At 33.7% G+C, this 23429-nt stretch overlaps 1 protein-coding gene across 1 annotated transcript in view; it reads left to right on the forward strand.

The window, feature by feature from the left end:
* Nucleotides 1–23429, forward strand: part of GULP1 (GULP PTB domain containing engulfment adaptor 1) — a 741807-nt gene that overhangs the window by 67254 nt on the left and 651124 nt on the right. Inside the window, exon 2 of the mRNA XM_053215424.1 lies at nt 16769–16822. The gene's annotated coding sequence lies outside the window, so the exon portion shown is untranslated. The remainder of the gene's footprint in view (nt 1–16768; nt 16823–23429) is intronic.

A 23429-nucleotide genomic window follows, 5' to 3' on the forward strand; every position in this document is an offset into this window, starting at 1 on the left:
TGTTCTCAGTTTTTAAGAGTCTCTTATGCTTTGGCTCTCTCCCTCTCTAATCTCTTTTTTTTTTCTTCCCCTCCCCCATGGACTTTTGTTAAGTTTCTCAGGATCCACATAAGAGTGAAAACATATGGTATCTGTCTTTCTCTGTATGGCTTATTTCACTTAGCATCACACTCTCCAGTTCCATCCACGTTGCTACAAAGGGTCATATTTCATTCATTCTCATTGCCACGTAGTACTCCATTGTGTATATGAACCACAATTTCTTTCTCCATTCATCAGTTGATGGACATTTAGGCTCTTTCCATCATTTGGCTATTGTTGAGAGTGCTGCCATAAACATTGGGGTACAAGTGCCCCTATGCATCAGTACTCCTGTATCCCTTGGGTAAATTCCTAGCAGTGCTATTGCTGGGTCATAGGGTAGGTCTATCACATTAAAGGAAATATTAAAGGGCCGTTGCAGAAACGGTACTTACAGATGAAAACATGTATTTAGAAAGTGATAAAGAGAATGGAACTAAAAAGTAAATTCAAAAACATAATATTATATGCAGTTTAAAATACATAAAGTGCTAAGATTTAGGAAAATAATTGCATAAAATATGGGAAAGTATTAAATGGAGTTAAAGAGTTTTAATATACATTTGTACATGATGTAGGCAAAGTACTCATATACGTTAGACTTGATGAATCAAAGGTGCATGTGGCTGTAAAAATAGTTTACAAAGAGGGAAAATAAAATACTACATTAGAAAATACATAAATGGCAAGAAAGGAGAAATACAGGAAGAACAGTTGGGGAAATAGAAACAAATAGTAAGATAGCAGAGGTATACCTAATTACATTAGTAATTACATAAAATGTAATTGAGCTAAAACACTCCAATGAAAAATTAAATGTTCAGAAAAAGGTTGACCTAAATTTATGTTGTTTATAAGAACACATATAAATTGAAAATAAAAGTATAGAAAAGGTATATTATGCAAAGATTACTCAAAAGAAAGCTGTCCAAAAAATAATTTTTAAAAATATTTTTAGTAATAAAAGTAAATTTACTGCTACATACAATAGCATGGGTGAATCTCAGAAATATAATATTAACTTATAGAATGTATAGGTCCATTCATATGCCCTTCAATAACAGGCATAGTTAACTATGGCTATAGAAATCAGGATGCTGGTTGACGTTGAAGATGAGGATGATAGGGATTGAAAAGGAGAATATGGGGCATCCTTATTGCTGGTGATGACTTCTTTCTCATTCTGAGGGGTAATTCCACAGGTATGTTCCCATTGTGCTAATTCAGTAAGCTATACATTTATGAATTATCTTGCTTCATATGTATCATACTTCACTAAAAGAGTGTTTTTTAAAAATAAGTTGGTATGAAATTCATAAAGAATTTTAAAATGGTTAGTTTCTTAAATATAACATAATGCCGAAGTAATGCTAATAAAATACACAAAATGCATGTTGTAGGAGTCTATATATTTGTGGTAGGGCAAATATTGGCAAAATTGCCTGGCAAAATTGGCTTAAAACTTTTTAGCAACCGAAATTAAACATGTTAGTTGTACAATGTTCGTGAATTGAAGACAAACTGTGGATCAGAGTAGTACAAATATTACTGGTACAGAGACCACAGAGGGAATTCTTATTCATCCTCAAAAAAAGAAGAATGTATAATGTGCTGAACATCATCTTTAACAATAATTTTAGAGTAAATATAGGGATGAGTTTCAAAAGACTTCAAGTGTGATTCATTAAAATAGAAAGTGTATGGAAGGGATTTTGGGGGATTGGTTTTAAGCTACATCCTATGATAAAAAGTTTTTAAAATAGGCTTATTTGGGTTATTTAGAGAGAGATTTCAATATGTCACTAGAAAGAATTAAACATAATATTTCTTTTAACTCAACTTATATCAGTCAACTCTGTCAAGGTCACATTCCCTAACAAGTACTTGGAACGCAGCTCTTCTGTACTGCCAGTTTGTGCAGGGCCATATGCCGCAACAACCGGGGAACAGAAGGTAAGATTAACATCCCCTATGAAATGTGAGGAGCCTGACAAGGACAGGTACCTGACCAGAGGCCGTGGTGTATTCACACAGAGGTGGACCAGCATAGCTCCTGCTAAGCTTCTCCCCATGAAATAAAAGCTTAGGGTGTCTTCCAGCATATATATGAATAGCTACTAATGTCCACAAAGTTCTGTGGAATATAAGGTGATTGCCAAAAGTTTGATCTCGAAATGTTTCTATAAATGAAATACCTCCCGTGTTATCTCCTCCCGCTCTTCTACCACCATCACACTATCAATAACCCCTAATAAACATTTACTATTTTATTCACCCTGATAAGAGCTTGCATACATTATCCACTTGGTTCCTTAAATAGTCCAATAGTAATGACAATGATAATAGTTACTGGATATTGACTACTAGATACTGACTCGTGTGCTAGACACTATATAAAGATCTGTACAGAATTATCTAATTTAATTCTCCCAACATTCTAAGAATTACCTTAATAGTATTATGCCTGTTGTATACATGAAGAAAATTAAAGTATGGGGAAGTTAATAATCATACAGAAAATGAAGTTCAAAAATTAAGGTATAAACCCAGGTCCATATGATTAAATTTGCCATTTAGATTGAAGGTATTGCTGTTATATTTTAATTGTTGAGAAAACTGAAGTTTAAAAAGGTAGCATAAATAAGCCAAAGTCACGTACATTAAAAAGCATGTAGGGTAGAATTAAAGTCAGTTCTACTTGACCTGCAAAGTTTGACATAAAGTACATGTTTATTTCATTACAACAAACCAAATGTTTTCATACTAAAGCCAATTATATATTATACCACTGATGGTTCTTCTCTCTCACTGATGGTGCACTACTTATGCAGTACATAGTACTCACTCAGTACTGTGCAGTTTCGGGATCTCTTTTGTACTGTATAATAATTCTCTGCATATATTCTTCTATTTATGACATTCATAAGAGGTATATTTTCTCATTATTACCATTTTACAGATAAGAATACTGAAGCTTAGAGAAATTAAATAACTTGGCCATGATCGCAAGGCTAGAGATTCAGGTCTAAAGAGTCCAGAATACAAGATAATTGACAAAATTAAGCAACCTGATTGAAAAAACAAACAAAACAATATGTAATCAGGTAGGGAACACAAGAATAATTATAGATGTCCCAGCAAACATATATCAAAAAGTGAGACTCAAAATAATCAAAGAAATGAAAATCAGATATCAATTGTTGCTTTTCAATTCTCAGTTTGGTGGAGATGCAGAAGATTAATCATTTCCAGTGTGGCACATGGTATGGAAATGGACCCATTTTATACTACCACAGGCAGTTTGACAACATATATACAATCGTATAATACTATGCAGTTTCTTTGACTTAGTAATTATCCTAAGGAATTGATATGAGGTATATATATATGAGAATTTCCGTGACTATATTAATCATTATAACAAACATAATAAAAACAGCAGAATTTGGCCTTCAAGGAGGTACTGATTAAAGAGAGCTTAGCCCAAATAACTTAGTTATTATTAAAGTTACTTATATATATTTTTAAAGAAATTGAAAAGACAGACCAATATATTAATAGTATATATGTTGTATCACAGCACTGTATTAGTTTCTCGGGCTACTCTAACTAATTACCACAAAATGGGTTGTTTACAAAAGAAAAAGTCGTTCTCTCATGGTCCTAGAGGCTAAAAGTCTAAAATTAAGGTTTTGGCAGGGTCATGCTTCCTCTGAAGACTGGAAGGAAGAATCCTCCCTTGCCTTTTCCTAGCTTTAGGTGGTTGCCAGCAACACTTGCTTTTCCTTAGTGTATAGGTGCATCCCTCTGCTCTCTGGGTCCATTGTCACATGGCATTCTTCTGGTGTTTCTCTGTGTCACTGAATATCCCTTTATAAGGATAAAAGACACTGGATTTAGGGCCCACCCTAATCCAGTATGACCTCATCTTACCTGACTATTTCTACAAAGAAATTGTTTCCAAATAGGATCACATTCACAGGTACCTGGAGTTAGGATTTTAGGATATCTTTTTTGGAGGAAACAATTCAACCCAAATGGACAATTCAGTAATTAAATATTACATTAGTAATCCTAAAAAAGGAATTTACTTTTTTTAAAAAAAATAAGTTTCTTTATTTGAGAGAGAAGAGACAGTGCAAGTAGGGGAGAGGCAGAGAGAGAGAAAGAGAGAGGGAGAGAGAGAAAGAGAGAGGGAGAGAGAGAATCCCAAGCAGGCTCCACACCAATGTGGGGCTCAAACTCTCAAAACTGTGAGATCATGACCAAGCTAAACCAAGAGTTGGACGCTTGACCTACTGAGCCACACAGGTGCCACAGGAATTTATTTGTTAAAAAATTACTTTAAAGGGTGTACATAAATAACAAAGTAATTAATATATTATCTGGAAATTAAGTTTTTACAAATTAATTTTTTCACCCCAAATATATTACCTCAACCAAATGGTGGTTTGGAGTGGATCTGGCATTTATGAAGGAGTAGAACATTTTGATTCCTTTTCCTGTGGAGATTGAATTATGTATTCCAGTAACAGTTTCATAGTTGACTAGTATATGACCAGAGGACTTTGTCGGTCACTTAGCAAAAATGGTCAACATGAGCTTACTGATAAAAGTTGTCTTTATTTGATGAGCCTTTTGAGAACATAAAAACAATCTTTTCAAAGAACTAAAAATATTCATAGAAAGAACTCTGCTAATTCAATTTAGTTTTTACCCCAGTGAAAAGAAATAGGTAGGAACAATGGAGCTTCAGTGTTTCCTATGCACACCCCAAAATAATTTACACTGTTCTCCCTAATTTTTTAAATGTCATTTTGCCTTTTTTCCAGTTTTATTGAGATATACTGGCATTTAACTTGCATATATTTAAGATATACAACATGATGATTTGATACATATATCATGAAATGATCATAACAATAGGGTTAGTTAACACCTCACATAATTACCTTTTTGTGTGTGCATGGTAAGATCTACTTTCTTAGCAAATTTAACTATAATGAAAAAGCCAAAGAAATTGAAATACCACTTCAAAAACCTGTGTTATTCACCTATGAAACTAAAACTGAGGATTTTGAAATACCTGCTTGCTTTCAACTCAATTCTCTTAGTGCAGTTGCATGATGATTTCTCAAGTGGTTATAACCGTTACCCAAAACTCAAACACTATGTTCTAATGGTTGATATACAGTTTCCCAGCTGGTATGTGATAAATAAAAGATTACTGTCCTTGGCCATTGCTGCTTTTACAAGCCTGCTGCCCACAAATACCAAAACCTACCATAAAAGTTATGTGTGTTACTGATAATTAAGATACATCAAATATTCCCTTTCATTATATTCTGTGAATTTGGGAACTTTGAGAAATTTTAATGGTATCAGTAATTTGTATCTATTTTAGGAGGGAAAATAAGCTGCTTAGTAAAATTAAAGTTTTCATTCAACAAAGTATGATATATTAATTACTATATTAGATTCTAAATGTAGGCAGGTGAGAATACATGGTTTCTGCCCTCACATACTCACTGCGTAGTAAAGAGAGTGAAAATATGCAAAAGTATTGTATATATGCTTATTGCCCATATGAAAGATAAATAAAATATGTCAGGAAATAATAAAGTGAAGGGGAATAAATCCTGTTTGAGGTATGCAAAGATTCTTCAAAAAAATAGACTTTGGGTCTGAACTTTTAATGATACATAAAATATCTTCTGGGGACACCTGAGCAGTTTTGTCGATTAAGGGTCAGACTCTTGATTTCAGCTCAGGTCATGATCTCACAGTCCTGAGAGTCCTGAGATGGAGCCCTGAGTTGGGCTCCATGCTTGCTGGGCAGTCTGCTTAAGATTCTCTGTTTCATTCTCCCTTTGCCCCTCTCCTCCACTTGCATTCTCTCTCACAAAGCAAAAAAAAAAAAAAAAAAAAAAAAAAAATCAAACATCTTCTGAAATGATGATAGGAAGAATATCCCAGTGGAGCTAATCCTAGTCAATAACCTGAAGGTAACAGAAGTGCAGATGCTCTGGAAGCAATGTTTAGTTTGCCTTAATGACCTTTTGAAAAAAGGGCTATAACCTGAGTGGGGCAAAGGAGTAGGTCACAGTCTGCTCATAAAAAGCTTTATTTGACATTAAAGAATTTGCATCTTGTCTTTCGGGCAATTGAGAACCCTTGAAGCTTTACTACTGCTACTGTTCTATTTATTGAACACCCATCATTGTACTAGGATATAGGGATATATACATGAACCAGAGACAAAATTTATCATTAATCTTAAATTATTGAGTGAGAGAAAATCAACAAGAAACACCAACATGAGGTAATTACAGATGAAACCTTGGGTAATGCAATAGAAAATAATTGTAGGAGGCCCTTGAGTGTACATTGTCATTGCCATGCTGGGCACCAGTATGGTGGTAAGGGTGATGTGTCTATCTTTTACTGATTGACTGAATGTGAACTCAGTGAGGTAGGCAGAAAGTAGACAACTCATATAGCAGCTTCAGAAGATTTCGTAGTCGTGTAGCCATCCTCCATGAACAAATAGGAGCAAAATCTGGGAAGTTTGTGCAGTGACTCTTTAGATGACTCTGATTACACAGGCATGAGATGTGGTTATTCTCAGATTATCTATACGTTGAATGATGCCCCAGACCAATAAATTATTCTCTCTGTTCATGAAATTTCAAACTTCCAGATACCTAGAAGTTTTTTTTTAATCTTTAGACAGATTAAAGAGATAGGGAGCATGTTCTTTTACTATAAGTCTAGATTTTTTTTTGTCTAAGCTAATGCATACATTCAAATCAATAAAATAATATGATCATGAATATGAAATGCAGCCAGCCAATATTGATACAAAGATATAGCTTGTTTGATATTTTTCTAATTTTAATTTTGGAGAAACATTCAGTCAGTTATATTTAGGAGAAAAATTTAATTTGTCCTTGGAGAAAGATGCAGTGTCTTTTTCTTATTGAGGTAATGTCTCTGAGCAAGTTTATCTACAGTAAAAGAAGTTTAAAAATGATTTGATACCTAATGAAGTTTGTTTAAATTCTACCTATGTTTATGTACTGTGACATATCTACCATGTTTATATTAATATGTGTTTAATTATAAGAAAATCATGTTTCGCAAGGAATAGGACTCTTAAGGGAAAAACATATGAATGTTTTTTGTTTTGTTTTGTTTTGTTTTTTTTAACCAATGTAAAATAGTTTCATAAGTTCTAGCTATCCAGCAATGGACTGGATGCATAATAATATTAGTGTAGGGGGTCTGAATCCTTTTTTAATAGGCTTCTAGTGGCCAGTGGTTTTGCTAAACAAAATTGAATATTAACATTTTTTATAACATTTTATAACACCTGTTCCTTTTGTACATTTTCAGCGTCATCATATATTGGTTTTCAGTGTTATTTCTGAGGATGTATTAGTTTCAATCAATTGTACTGTTATTCTTTTATACTCCCCAATTTAGTGGTCATTTATGTTATTTCCTGTATAAGACATTCGTGCAAACAGCATAACTGCTTATATATTTCCTCTATTTGAGAACCAGCTTAACCCTGGAACTATCCTTGTTGTTTCATCACTGTAGTTCCACATGTTCCCACTAAACTTTATAGCAGTCTTTCTCTGCCATCTGGCTTCTGAGATATGATGACCTCATAACTTCATTTTCTTTTCTTTTGCCCAAATTAATTGAAAAGTGTTGGTTTTCTCAGAGCGTTTTTGAAAACTTTAGAGAAACTGAAAATTAATCAAAATGTGGGTATAAGTGACTTCTCCCAGAAAACTTTCATTCTTGTCTAACTCTACTCACTTCTCTAGTTTTTAACTTCAATAAATAATGAAATCTAGATACCTAACTCATTGTATTTTCTAGACTAGAGAAATGATGTCATTTCTTCTTTAAGTGTTTGGTAGAATTCACCAGTGAAATAATTTAAGCCTGGCATATTCTTTTTTGGAAGGTTATAATGAAATAATTTCTTTTGTAGATATAATCTTATGCAGATTATCTCTTTTTCCTTGTACAAGCTGTTTGTAGTTTGTGTCTTTCAAGGAATGGGTCCATTTCATTCATCTAAATTATCAAATTTGTGGCTATAGAATTCATAGTATTTTTTTAATTAGCCTTTAATGTTATGCAATCAGTGATGACCCCTCTTTCATTTCTGATATTAGTAATTTGTGTGTTCTCTCCTTGCTTCTTAGTTAATATGGCTAGAAGTTTATCAAATTTATTGATCGTTTCAAAGAAGCAGCTTTTGGTTTCACTGATTTTCTCTTTTGAGAGTGAGAAATGTATAGGGTTTCACTCTAATGGGCACTGTGCCTCCAGCAATTCATCAAAATTATTCTTTAAGTGTTTCTTTCAAAATATGGCTCCAGAGGCTTCTGCTCCATGCAAACTGAGTCTCTGTAGCCTGTGATTCTTTGTATTCACTTGTCTCTCCAGATTTTGGGGTGGTGGTTTTACCTGCGAACTCAATTCACTGATGTTTCTGAGAAAAATTATTTAGGTTCAGATATTTTCCAGTTATAAGGAAGGAAGTGACGATTTCCAAATAAGCTTTTTAAATGTCAAAGCTGAAGCAGGAAGTGTCTGAAATGTCCATTGTTTTATAGTTTTATTTCCCTAGTGGCCCTAATGCTGTAGTCATATCTGTTTACACCATTCTGGACTCAGCCTAAGAGGGTACTTCTAATTCCAGGTCTGCCCCTAGTTCTACTCAAGTCTTCACTCCATTCTATCTGTAGTTCAGCTGGCTTGGTTCCATGTTCCTGGTTTAGTGATATGGTTTGTTATGATTCATGCAAGGTTAGACATCACACCATAGATCAATAAATATGGTAATTAATTCCCTTCAAACTTAACTCCTTGTATTTTCTTGCATTTCCTAGACACAGTACACTGTCTGGACACATAGAAAGACATATTACTTTAGATGATTATGAACTTCCAATGAGATAGAAGGATAGTGCAAAATACTCCCTTACTGTTCTCACTAGTTATCTCTTATACCACAGATAGTGTCTGAAAACTCTTCTAGACTCCAGTTTCCTCCTTTGTTATCCTCTCTCAATCATCCCTTCAGTCTTTTACTCTCTTGGCTTCACTCTTTGGGTTCCCACCTCCACCCTAGATGTGCTCATATTCTGGGCCTCCCTTTTGACTCTATCATGTGGTAACAGTGGCTTTTCCACACTGGGGAGTATATTTGGTCTTTAAACTTTCCAGACAGGAGAATCTACAAAAAACACAAAATTGATTGCTTCTAATGGTTTAATATTGATACTAGAATAAAATATACATCCCATGCTGTGATCTATGATTCCTTACACAATCTAAATCTAACTTAACTCTCTTTTTTGCCTTCTCTGTTTCTTAATCACCCTGACCTCCTTGACTGTTCCTCAAACACACTGTAAATCTTCCCATCTCAGGAACTTTGTGCTTGTGCTTCCCTGCCTACAACGTACTTCCTCTTGGCTTCCTCCCTTACTTCATTCGTATCTCTGCTAAATGTCACTTCATCTTAAAGTTCTTCTCTGAATCATCTGTATAAAATAGCCACTGCTCTTGACCACACCCATCATTTTCTACCCCATCATGTGTTCTTTGGTTGAATAAGTGACCATATGATGCCATTAATTGTTTGTTTGTTTTTACTATGCTATGCCAAAAATATCGTTCCTTGCCTAGAAGAGAAAGTAAGGAGGAATAAAATCCCACCTAATGTATATAATAATGTATTGCAAAAGTAATAGCAAGGAAAGGTGTTCTCAGAGGAAGTAATAGGCGATGTGGTATTAGTTTGGGTTGCCAGAAAGGCTTTTCAGAAGAAATTTAATGTGAGACTTAAAAGATGAGCAGAAGCCAATTACATGAAAATTGGAATGCTAAAGATTCTCAGGTAAAAGAAATTGCACTTGGTGAGAGAGCACACAGCATGTTTAAGTACCTGAGAGACCCTTAAGGATGAAACAATCAGTAGGGAGAAGACATATCATGAGAAGAGTTTGGGGAGTCAGGTGGAGGTCAGAACATAGAATGCCATATATATATATATATATAAAATACAATTTTTAAGTGGATATGGAAGGCATTGGACAGTTGTAGGCAAGAGTAACAAAACAATTTGTGTTTTAAAATTATCACCTTGGCTGCTTTGTGGAAAATGAAGTGGAAAGTGACAAGATAATTAGAGATGAGACTAGTCAGGAGATTATTGCAGTACTCCAGATGAAAAATGACAGTGATCTGCACCAAAACTGAACAGAAATGGATGATATATATTTTTGTGAAATAAATGGCTTAGGTTGGACAGATTAGATGCTGGGGGAAGAAAAGGAGGTGTCAGAAGTACCCCGGCGCTGACTTGTATGGGTGGTTGATGAGGCCATTTACTAATTTGGAAAAGTCTGTAGAATAAAAGCTCTTATAAAGAAGCATGGGGACAGGAACAAATCAACAGTTCAGCATAGTTGGATTAAGTGTGAAATATCTTAGAATAGTCAACTGGAGGATTGAAAAAGTTAATTAGATACCTAAGTATAGAGCTTGGAAGAAGGATTTTAGCTAATGAGTGATAATTGGAAGGGAATTTTTCTTATACCATCTCATGTATTTCTAAACAACTTACTTTCTAAATATGATGCATAATATAGCAATAATTCTATTTCTTTCCAACAAGGTGACATATTTTGAGTATAGTGTAGAACAGGAAAAAAAAGAATAACAGCTATTCAGTGTAGACTATTTGCAAAAGAGTGATAGATGTTTACTCTTTTCTTTTCTCAATAATGCTATACATTTATTTACATTTCACACATGGAAAAACATATTTTAAAAGGTTAATTAAATTGCCCTAAGATCACTCATATTATAAGTGGCAGAGCCATGATTCAAGCTCAGGTTTTTATTATTAAAACCTATCCCCTTTCTATACTGCCATGGTATGAATGCATGGTTTTTCTTTGTTCTTTTATGAGAGTTAATAATAACAGTAAATTGCTTCCTGAAGGGAGGCAAATTCAGTAATGTTGCTATAAGAACATGCATAACTAGAGCTTGTAATATAACCTTGCTTCTTAAAAGCTATGGCTGCTTTGAAGTACAGATTATAAATGTTTTGTCAGAGCAGTTGACAAAATGGTATTATGAGGTAAGCAGCATTTTCATTTACTTCCAAATAAGAGAACATATTTTTTTCGTGACTACTTTTTAAAAGTTTTGGTTTGCCTACAATTTCAAAAAGTCTAGAAAAGTAAGTTTGATTATCTTAGCATAAAAACCACACACATGAGAACTGTGTCTTAGTAGCCATTAGTTATTTTCTACATAGAAACTTGGTATTTTAGGGGCTTAAGTTATTCCTTAAGGTAAGAATTAAGCACTTGATCAAAATTCTGGTACTGTTTATTATTATAATTACCTGGAGGGCTGGTATTTGCTATTCTTACTATTTTTGACAAGGGACAGGGGCAGTGAGAAATGTTGTCTCCTAAGAGGATTTTTCCAGGATGTGATCATGCATTTTTTACAACGTGAGGAATTCTTTTCCATTAGCTTACATAATTCCATCTTATTTGGAATATGAAATAATATTCCCTTTCTAACTTTCTCTAATGAGTTTGGAGGAAACAAAATGATAGTATGAGCAAACTAGAGATACCCCTTTGTGTTCCTGCTGACATATGAAAAGAATTTATTTTATCTTTCTGAAAATATTACAACAAAATTTAAACATTCTCTTTGGCATATCTTCTATCTTGTTTAACCTGTAGAACTTGTTCTGTTTCATCTGTACATATAATTCTGCCTCTTCATATTTCAGTGGGCATCTAAAGTAGTAATAATAATAATACTGAAGGCATTTTTAAATACTGAAATTCTTTTTGATATTAAATTTCATTATTTTATTCTTTTTATTGCTCTATTAGAAAATTAAAATCTTAGAATTGAAAATCAAATAATAGAGAATGTATTCAATAATAATGTAATAATGTTATATGGTGACAGATAATGACTACAGTTATCTTGGTGAGCACTGAGTAATGTAGAGAATTGTTGAATCAATAAGTTGTACACCTGAAACTAATGTAAAATTGTGTTTGGTTTTGTTACAAATTTTTATTTAAATTTCAGTTAACATATATTGTAATATTAGTTTCAGGAGTGTAACAATATTAATTATACTTAAGCAATTTCATGTAAAAAAATGATATCCAAGTTCCACCTACAGAAGTTCACATTTAATTTGTCTGAGAGAGGAAAAAGAAATCGTATGATATGAAATTTTTTTTTTACTTTGAAAGAAGGAGAAAAGAAAAAAGCGGATGAGGAATTATCAGTTGTTGAAAGATTGTAATCTATGCGTTTGAGAGATTATATGTGTGATTTTTAATTAAGCCTTGAAATTTAGGAATTTTTATCCTAAAGTAAGGCTTTAAAAAATTAAATAATTAGTCCCAGCTGACACAATTAGTAAGAAAAAGGGTTGTGCAAATTTCACATTGTACTCTAGAATGAAACAGTTGTCTTAACATATTCATGAATCACTGAGAATGAATAGATTCCACTCTTTGCTTTTAGTATGTGCTTAGAGACATGTGGAAATCCCCAAATTTACACTGTGGAAGTGGAGAAAATAAAGTCTGTAAAATAAAAGAATTAGTGCCAAGGTCATTTGACAAATAAGCATAGAATCAGTTGTTCTTATCCTGATTCTTTGTTCATACACATTTCAACTTGATTAATATTTTATTGCCCAGTGAACACTGTATAGATATACCATTGTTTGTTTATCCATTTATGTCTACTGGTCTTTTGTTAGAGTTTAATATTATTACAGAAACATCTTTTTTTTTGGCTCATACTTATCTGATATACCTTTTTGTATCACTGTATTTTTAACTACTTTGTATTCATTTGTTTAAAATATTTATTTATTATATAAAATATTTACAGTTTCTTTGTTTTGCTAAGTCTTAGAGACTCAGTCTTTAGAGTGGTGGGTATTAGTCCAATTTCTTTTGAAGCAGAACCTGATATGGTATTCTGGTATTAGTGATTTATTGAAGAAATTCTCTTAGGAGAATCCTGTTAAGGAAGTGAAGGGAAGCAGTATAGAGCTGGGGCAAGGAGCTAATCAAAGATGTATTTCAGTTTATTCGACTCTTACATTGAACAAATGAGAAGCTCTGAATCATAGAATTGACCAAACTTGGCACAAAAGGGATGACTTTTTGTACTCCGTATCAATTAAGTCATTGTCTGTAGGCCACTTCTTAAGTAAAAGACGTACGTTTTCATGCCTTCCCTGGTAAAGTGATTTTCCTTGGACAAGAGTCATTTTCAGAAAAGAGTAAAGTTATAAGCTGTCAGATGCCTGTATCCCCAACAGTTAGGAGATGGTTGCACTGGTAATAAAGGGGTTGTGTAGGTAGGGTGCCAACAACATCTACCATAGTCTACTGCTTACGTTGCTCAAGTCATCTTTCTTCTCATGTTAGTTCATTCCATCTGGGCACAGTTTCTCTAGGATTCTTCAGACACATCTGGGGAAAATTTCAAGATGAATATTTTAAGAATAAACAATACCTCTGATTTTAAATTAGGCTGTTATTGATCTTCATTCTGTCTCTGCCACAAACTCTAGATTTCCATTCCTTCAGGGAAAATTTCTGTTTGTTTGAGTGCTGTGTCTGATGGAGAGAACAAGACAGTCATACCTGAGGTAATTGAATCCCCAATTATCATACTTGTATAGAGCCATTTTTGTTGTCCCTGTCGATTGAAAGATAAAACTGGGGATGCCTGGGTGGCTTATTCAGTTAAGTCTCCGACTCTTGATTTTGGCTCAGGTCATGCTCTCCTGGTTCTTGAGATCAGCCCACCTCCGGCTTTGTGCTTACATTGTGGAGTCTGCTTGGGATTATCTCTCTCCCTCTCTCTCTGCCCTGCCCCCACTCATGTGCCCTCTCTCTCGCTCTTTCAAAATAAATAAACATTAAAATAAATAAAGACAAAACTCTAAAATAGAATATAAAGTGTTATCCTGGTTTATCACTTACTTAATCAGTGTTTTTCTTTTTGCACTCATTGTATAGTGGCAGACCTACCTCTTCTGATGATAAGAGTCAGTAAACTTTGCCAGCATGTTAACTCTTTTCTTTGCCTTCTAATTAACAATTTCAAGGAGCCCAAGGTAAAAGAGGAGGCCATTATAGTTTTAAATTTAGAGGGACCATTTTTGAGTCCTCTGATGGAAATGCTCAGTCAACCAGATAGTCTAGAAGCACAGAACCTAATGTGATAGGGAAAGGAAACACAAAGTCTTCAAGTACATTAACAGGAGTGTTTGAGAGGAAGGTCACTCCTATTTCTACTCCTTTTTTTTCTATAACAGGTAGTTTGCATATTAGGAAACAGACCTATATAATGAATATTTGTTTAAAGTATGTACCAACACAGAAGGATAATGTACCATCTTCTCACGGTGTCACAAACAGATGTATAGATGACTTTCAAGAGACTGTTCCACTACTATGAGGTCAACAGTCTCCAGGTGGTTTTGTATGTATTAGAACCAGTGAATACCATAATTATGTGCTTGTTATTACATTCCTTGCCCTAGAGTGGATCCCTTGGCCCAAGGTGATGTTATGTGGGATCCCACACTGGTAGTTTGTATCCTGTGTGAACCCTTGAATAGTGGTGCTGAGACACTGCTGATTAGAAAGGGAAACTTATAGCTAGCATATATCCCATCGTTATCCTTTTCAGAGAGGAAACAAACCTTCCACCACGTTGCTTGTTGATCTCCTCATGGAATGGTACTGCATGGAGGACTCAAAGTTTATCATTTATATTTCTTCCTGTTTCCGTTTGGTAAATTTGTTTATTTAAATTATAAAAATTTATTGGAATAGAGATGTTTATAATATCCTCCTGTTTCCTTTTTAATAGCTAGGGTATCTGTAATGATATCTTCCTTTTAATATCTGAGTAGAATATAATTTGCCTCATCTGTTACGCTTAGCATATTTCAATTTTATTAATCTTTTCTAAGAACAAACGCTTATCTATGTCAATTTTCCGTTTTGTAGTTCTTAAATTTTTCTTTTTATTATTTACTTTCTTGTATATTCTCTAGATTTATTTTCTTTTATGAACTTAAAATTAAACTTCTTATAACAAAACTTAGATTATTTTTATTTTAAACTACTTCTGATACGGTAGAGTGAACCATACTCTCATATCTGAGGTGATATATGTTACTATTAGTATAAAATTATAATGATTTTAATGTCATAAATTGACCATAAATGTAAGAGGTTATTTCTGCTCTCAGTTCTATTCCATTGACCTATCTCTATCTTCATGTTAGTACTGTCTTGATTACTGCACGTTTGTACCAAAATGTGAAATGCATTGAGTGTGAATCCTTTAACTTGGGTTCTTTTTTTCAAGATGCATTAGCCTATTATTCTCTTCAATTTCCACATGAATTTTAAGATCAGCTTGTCAATTTTTGTAAAAGGGCAAACATATTTTGATAGGAAGCATGTTGAATATAGATAAGTTTGGGGAGTATTGTCATCTTAATATTGTCTTCCAATTCATGAATATCCATTGACTTCTCTTTTCTTAGATCTTCTTTAATTCTTTCATCAATATTATGTAGTTTTCAGTGTTCAGTAATTGTATTTGCTTTGTTAAGTTTAGGCCTAATGATTTTATTCTTTTTATGATACTGATTATTAACTTAATTTCATTGTTAAGGTGTAGAAACACAACTGAGTTTTGTATATTGACCTTGGGTCCTTAAACTTTGCCAAACTCACGTATTAGTTTTAATAGTCTTTTAAATAGATTACTTAGGATTTTCTATAAATAAAACAATATCATCTTCAAATATAGTTTTACTTCCTTTCCAATAAAGCTACCTTTTATTTCTTTTGCTTGCCTAATTGTCCTAGCTAGAATTTCCAGAACAATGCTGAATAAAAGTGGAAAGAGAGAACATTCTTATTTTGTTTCTAATCTTGAGGATAAAACATTAAGCCTTTTGCTATTAAGTATGATGTTAGCTGTGGGTTTTATATAGATATCCTCTCCCATGTTGAGAAAATTTACTTTTATTCCTACTTTGTATAATGTTTTATTAGGAAAGGGCATTGGTTTGTGAAATGCTAATTTTCTGTGCTTATTAAGATGGTCACATGAAGATTGTCTTTTATTCCACTAAGATGCCTTATTACATTGATTGATTTCCATATGTTAAACTAAACTTGCCTTCTTGAGTAACACCAACATAATCATAGTGTATGATCTTTTATATATCTTGCTGGCTTCAATTTTCTAGTATTTTATTGAGGATTATTACATATATATTAAAAATGGATATTAATTTGTAGTTTTCTTTTCTTGTGATGTATTTACCTAACCTTGGCGTCACAATAATACTGGCTTCATAAGATAAGCTGGGAAGTGTTCTCTCTCTCTCTCTTTTTTTTTTTTTTAATTTGGAAGTTTTTAAAGGATTGGTAATTTGATACTCTAATTAACTTGTCTGTTTTTACCTATAATTTTCTCTACTTTGTTGATCTTATCAGAGAACCAGTTTTTTGTCTTGTTGACATTCTTCATTGTATTTCTGTTTCTACAGGTTTATGTTGGAGACATTGTGGGTTTGGTTCCGGAGCACTGCAATAAAGCAGATGTAAGTCAAATGAGTTTTTTTTATTTCTCAGTGCATATATACATTATGTTTACACTATACTATAGTTTATTAAGTATGTAATAGCCTTATGTCTAAAAAACAATGTGCCTTTATTACAAAATAGTTTATTGCTAAAAAATGCTAACCATCATCTGAGTTTTCAGCAAGTGATAATCTTTTTGCTGATGGAGTGTCTTACCTTGATGTTGATGACTGCTAACTGATCAGAGTTGTGTTTGCTAATGGTTGGGTTGGCTGTGGCAATTTCTTAATGTAAGACAATAAAGAGGTTTGCTACATCAATTAATTCTTCCTCTCATGAACAATTTCTCAGTGGCATGTAATGCTGTTTGATAGCATTTTGTCCACAGTAGAACTTCTTTCAAATTCGGAGTCAATCTTCTCACACCCTACTGCTGCTTTATCAACTGAATCTATATAATATTCTAATTCCTTGTGGTCATTTCAACAATCTTCCTAATACCTTCACCAGCAGTAGTTTCCATCTCAAGAAACCACTTTCTTTGTTCATCCATAAGTAGCAACAACTTATCTATTAAAAATTTTATCATGAGAATGCAGCAATTCAGTCACATCTTCACGTTGTACTTCTGATTCTAGTTTCCTTGCTATTTCTATCACATCTGCAGTTACTGTCTCCACTGAAGTCTTGAACCCATCAAAGTCATCCATGAGGTTAGAATCAACTTCTTCCAAACTCCTGTTAATGTTGGTATTTTGGCTTCTTCCCACGAAGCATACATCTCCTTAAAAACATTTAGGATGGTGAATCCTTTCCAGAATATTTTCAATTTACCTTGTCCAGATCTATCAGAAGAATCACTTTCTGTGGCAGCTTCTTTAGCTTTATGAAATGTATTTCTTAAATGACAAGATTGACCACTAATGCCTGTTTATTCTCTTATTTGTGCTGATGCTGGGCACTACTCCTCTTGCTTGTTCTTTTTAGATACCTTGAGGGAGTAAGGGCCTGAGGAGGGCCAGATCCAGGCTTCAGGGACACAGGCAGTGCAGCTTTTGGCTGTGTACATAGGGTGCTTTTCACTCTACAGAGCGATATATGTTAAGGTGGGTTGAGCTTGGGCCAATGTTCTCATGTGTTTAGATCTTAATAAAAAGTAGGTCTCTGAGGAGAAAAAAATAATGACACTTGAAAGTTTACATTTCTTCTTGACCTATGGGCTACAAGATGTATATTGTGTTAGTAGGCATGACAATGAGATTAGTGTCATATATCTCCATCAGAACTCTTGTGTGACCAGGTGCATTGTCAATCAGGAATAGTATTTTGAATGAAACCTCTTTTCATTCATTCTTTCTAACTGCAGATGTGATAGAAATAGCAAGGAAACTAGAATCAGAAGTTCAACGTGAAGATGTGACTGAATTGCTGCATTCTCATGATAAAATTTTTAATAGATAAGTTGTTGCTACTTATGGATGAACAAAGAAAGTGGTTTCTTGAGATGGAAACTACTGCTGGTGAAGGTATTAGGAAGATTGTTGAAATGACCACAAGGAATTAGAATATTATATAGATTCAGTTGATAAAGCAGCAGTAGGGTGTGAGAAGATTGACTCCGAATTTGAAAGAATGAACAGTAGATCCCATTAGTGGGTTTAAAATATTTATTGCACACTTGCAACTAAGACTGTCAACTATATTTCAATAGAAAGATATTCAGTAAACTATGTTGTAAACAAATGTTTGTCTTCCAGACTTCATTACTCCATTTAAAGAGCACAGGTAGAGTAGATTTAGCATAATTCTTAAGAGCCCTAGGATATTCAGAATTGTAAATGAATATTGGCTTCAACTTAAAATCACTGGCTATATTATCGCATAACAAAAGAGTCAGGCTATATATTGAAACTTTGAAGTTAGACATTGACTTCTCTCTAGCTGTGAATGTCTTACATGATATCTTCATATAGAAGGCTATTTCATCTACATTGAAAATCTATTGTTTAATGTACCCCCTTCATTAATTATCTTTTGCTAGGTCTTCTGGATAATTGTTGTAGCTTCAGCACTAGCTGCTTCATCTTGCACTTTCATGTCATGGAGATGGCTCCTTCCCTTAAATCTCATGAACCAACCTCTGCTAGCTTCCAACTTTTCTTCTGAAGGTTTCTCACCTCTTTCAGCTTTCATAGAATTGAAGAGAGTTAGAGCCTTGCTCTGGATTAGGCTTTGGTTTAAAGGAATGTTTTGGTAGGTTTGAGCTATCCAGACAACGAGGCTTTCTCCATATCACCCAATAGGGTGTGTTGCTTTTTTATCATTTGTGTGTTCACTAAAGTAACACTTTCAATTTCCTTCAAGAACTTTTCCTTTAAATTTGCAACTTGGCAAACTGATTGATAGAAGAGGCCTAGCGTTTGGCCTATCTCTACTTTCAACATGATTTCCTTACTAAGCTCAATCAGTTTTAGCTTTTGATTTAAGTGAGAGATGTGCAACTTTCTTTTGTTTGAAAACTCAGAGGCCATTGTAGGGTAATTACTTGTTTTAATGTTGATATTGTTGTGTCTCAGGAAATAGGGAAGCCCTCTCCATGGACACATACAACGTTTATCAATTAAGTTCACCATCTTCTATGGGCCTGGTTGGTGGAGTCCCAAAACATTTATAATAGTAACATCAATGATCACTGATCACAGATCACCATAACAAATATAATAATAATTAAATAATTTGAAATATTGAAAGAATTACTAAAATTTGACACAGAGACAATGATGTGAGCAAATGCTATTGGAAAAATGGTGCTGATAGACTTGCTGGATGGAGGGTTGTCACAGACCTTCAATTTGTAAAAGATGCAACATTTGCAAAACACAGAACAAAGTACAATAACATGAGGTTTGCCTGTATTTTGTTCATTTCTACTCTAATCTTTGTTATTCCCTTTCTTCTACTTGCTTTAAATTTAGTTTTTTCTTTATTTTTTTCCTAGTGTCTTAAGATGCAAAGATTCATTATTGATTTGAAGTGATTTTTTTAGTATGAATATTTATAGTTATAAATTTTCCTTTGTGCCCATTTTAGATTTATTCCATGAACTTTGGTATATAGTGTTTGCATTTTTATTCATCTTATTTCTAATTTTCATTGTGATTTTTTCTTTACGTATTGGTTATTTGAGGAGTGTGTTGTTTAATTTTCCTATATTTGTGAACTTCCCAAACTTTTTGGTTTTGACTTCTAATGTCATTCTCTTTTGGTTGGAAAACATATTTTGTATTATTTCAGGCACTTTAAGTTTATTGAGGCTTGTATTATCTATCCAGGAGAATGTTCCATAAGCTAAACTTAAGAAGAATGTGTATTCTGCCATTATTGTGGAGAATGCACTATAGAGAGAACAGTTGGTCTAGGTGGTATAGGGTTGCTTAAGTTTTCTATGTCCTTGTTGATCTTCTGCCTACTTATTAATCCAATATTGAAAACAGGGTTTAGATGTTTCTAATTATTATTTTTGAATTGGCTATTTTACCCTTCATTTCTGTCAGATTTTGTGTTTTGGGACTCTGGTACCAGTGCTGTGTATGTTTGTTCTTGATGTATTGAGGTTTTTATCATTGTGAACTGGCCCTCTTTATATATGAAACATTTCTTACTTAAAGTCTTTTTTCCCAGTATTAGTATAGCTACTCTGGCCCTTTTAAAGTTGCTTTTTTCATGATCTCTTTTTTTTTCATCCATTTGTTTTCATCGTATTTGCTCATTTAAATCTAATGTTATATATATATATACATATATATATATATATATATACATTATATATATACATATATAATGTATATATATACATTATATATATACATTATATATATATAAATGTATATATATATGGTCTTGTTTTTCCTTATCCAGCCTAAAGTCCGTATTTCATTAGAATATTTAATCCATTTACATTTAACATTATTATTGGTATGATTGCATTTATACCTGCCATGTTACTTTTTATTTCTCTTTGTCTCACATCATTTTTGTTTCTCTATTCTTCCTTACCCAATTTCTGTTCAATTTGATAGATAATTTTTAGTGTAAAATTTTAATTGTTTTAATAATTTTAATAATTTTTCTATTATTATCTAGAGATAGTGATAGTTCAATGTATTTCATCTTATCAAAATATACTTCACATTTTTACTATCATAATTCTTGCCCCTTTCTCTCTTTCATCTGTGGTTCTCCCATTATGTGTGTTATGTGCTTATTGGTACCTCACATTTTTCTGTGGCTCTGTTCATTTTTCTTCATTATTTTTGCTCTCCATTTTCTCAGATTACCTTCTCTCTTTTAATCAATCTTCAATTTTGCTGATTCCCTCTTTGCTAACTCAAATCTAATATTGAAGCCATCTAGTGAATGTTTCATTTTGGTTATTGTACTTTACAACTAAAATTTTTCCATTTGGTTCTTTTTAAAAAAATAATTCTATCTCTTTTTTGATATTTTCTATTTCATGAGATATTGCTACATACCTTCTTTCAGTTCTTCAGACATAGTCTCTTTTACTCCTTTGAATATATTTATAATAGCTGCTTTGAAGCCTGTGTATGCTACCTACAACATCTAAGTCACTTCAAAATCAGTTTCTGTTGTCTGCCTTTTTTTGTTCTGTGTATGGTCATAATTTTCTGTTTTTTGCATGTCTGAGAATATTCTTCTTGAGAATGGGATATTTTAGAAAACATGTTTTAGCAACATAGGATGCTGAGTCTTCTACTCCTGAGTCATGTTGTTTTTTTGGACTCGTCATTTATTTATTTGCTAAGAGACTTGGTTGAAGTGATTCTTTGAAGTTGATTTCCCCCTTGAGTATGACCATATGACCTTTGATATCCCTGCTTCTATTTTTTTTTTCTTTTTTTTTTTTTTTTTTTATGTTTTAGCCTGGATACCTAAGGGTTGCCTTTGGATTAGCATAGGCCCCTTATTACTCAAAGGTTATGCTTGGCTACCTAGGGGCTGCCCCTGAAATCCACATAAGCCATTTATTTCTCAAAGATTGAGTTAAACCATCTTAGCCAGTTAGATTGTTAATCTTTACTATTGGAAGTGTTTACAGCTTGGAGTCTACAATCATAGTTAAAAGAGTGTATGTTTTTGCCACATCTTCAGCCAAGTCTATGTACTTTTTCCTCTGCAGTGTAGGATTTTTCCTCTGTAATGGCTCCTGAGAAGGCATGACCTTGACCATGCATACAGTCTTCCAAGCTGCCAAGAATTAATGTAATTTTAAACCTGATTTCTTAGGATTTGCCTCTATGTATTAGTCTTCTCAGTCTGCAATAAAAACCTGTCATAGACTGAGTGACTTAAATAATAGAAATTTATTTTCTCACGGTTTGGGGGCTAGAAGTCCCAGATCAGGGCTCTATATGATCACTTTCTGGTGGGAGTTCTCTTTCTGATTTGCATATGGCCAACTTCTTACTATGTCCTCACATGGCAGAGAGAGAGGGAGGGAGGGAGGGAGGAAGGAAGGAAGGAAGGAAGGAGGGAAGAAAGAAGGGAAGGAAGGGGGAAGGAGGGGGAAGTATACTCTCTTGTGTCTCTTTTTATAAGGATAAAAATACTATTGGACCAGGGCCCTACCATTATAACTTATTTAATTTTAATCACCTCCATAAAGACACTATCTTCAAATATAGTCATTTTGGAGGTTGGAGTTTCAACATAAGAATTTTGGAGGGATACAGACATTCAGTCCATAACATTATTGTTCAGCCAGTTGTTGGTCAGAAGTTGTGTTTAAGTGTCTAGTGCCACTGAGATTTCTGCCTTTTGTTGATTCATCTCTTTGTGGTTTAGGAATGTTTTCAGTTCTTCTCTACATCCTGCTCTGATAACTCCTGTCCAATGAGTGGGGAGTGGTTAGAGTAAGGGTACCCTGTTCCTTTCAGCTGCCTCTTCTTAGAATAGAATTTCTTGGGACATGGGACTGGGGGTAGGATGAGCTATTCTTAAAGGTTACCTATTCCCCCCTCCTCATTCCCTACTTCCCAGTTTGAAAACAAACCCCACAGTGGGACATGAGGAAAGAGAGAATTCACATTCTTGGCTGCAGCTTCCTGTATTAAAACTCTTGGAATAGTTTCTTTAAGATGTAGCTTGGGATGGGCAGGAGACAGAAGGGTAGGGGAAGTGGGCTGTGACTAGATACCACAGACATGTGATTCTTGCTAAGATTTAGACAATTTATTTGAATGGATGTTTCTACATTTGCCATATGCTCTTAGGACAATTTTCAGAGACTTTAAATTATGGCTCTTCATAATTTTGTCTAGTGAAAGTGTTTCTTAGCTTCTAGTACACTCCTCACTCCTCTATTCTACCAGTTGTTTCTATTTATAGATTTTTAAAACTGGATGTCAGTTTAGAGAAATATTTCATTTAGAAACAAAGGAATTTACCTCAGAATGACTTATTCAAGAACACAGAGTTAAGTCCAGACAAAGGCAGCAGTAGACTGCTTTTTGAGAGTGGCACATTCAAAACATTTCCCCCTCCTCCAGTCCTGTGCAGGTTGAATCTTTTCCCTGCAGCCTATTTGATTCTCAAAATTTCCCT

The sequence above is a fragment of the Acinonyx jubatus genome, chromosome C1, assembly GCF_027475565.1.
Source record: "Acinonyx jubatus isolate Ajub_Pintada_27869175 chromosome C1, VMU_Ajub_asm_v1.0, whole genome shotgun sequence".
NCBI lineage: Eukaryota > Metazoa > Chordata > Mammalia > Carnivora > Felidae > Acinonyx > Acinonyx jubatus.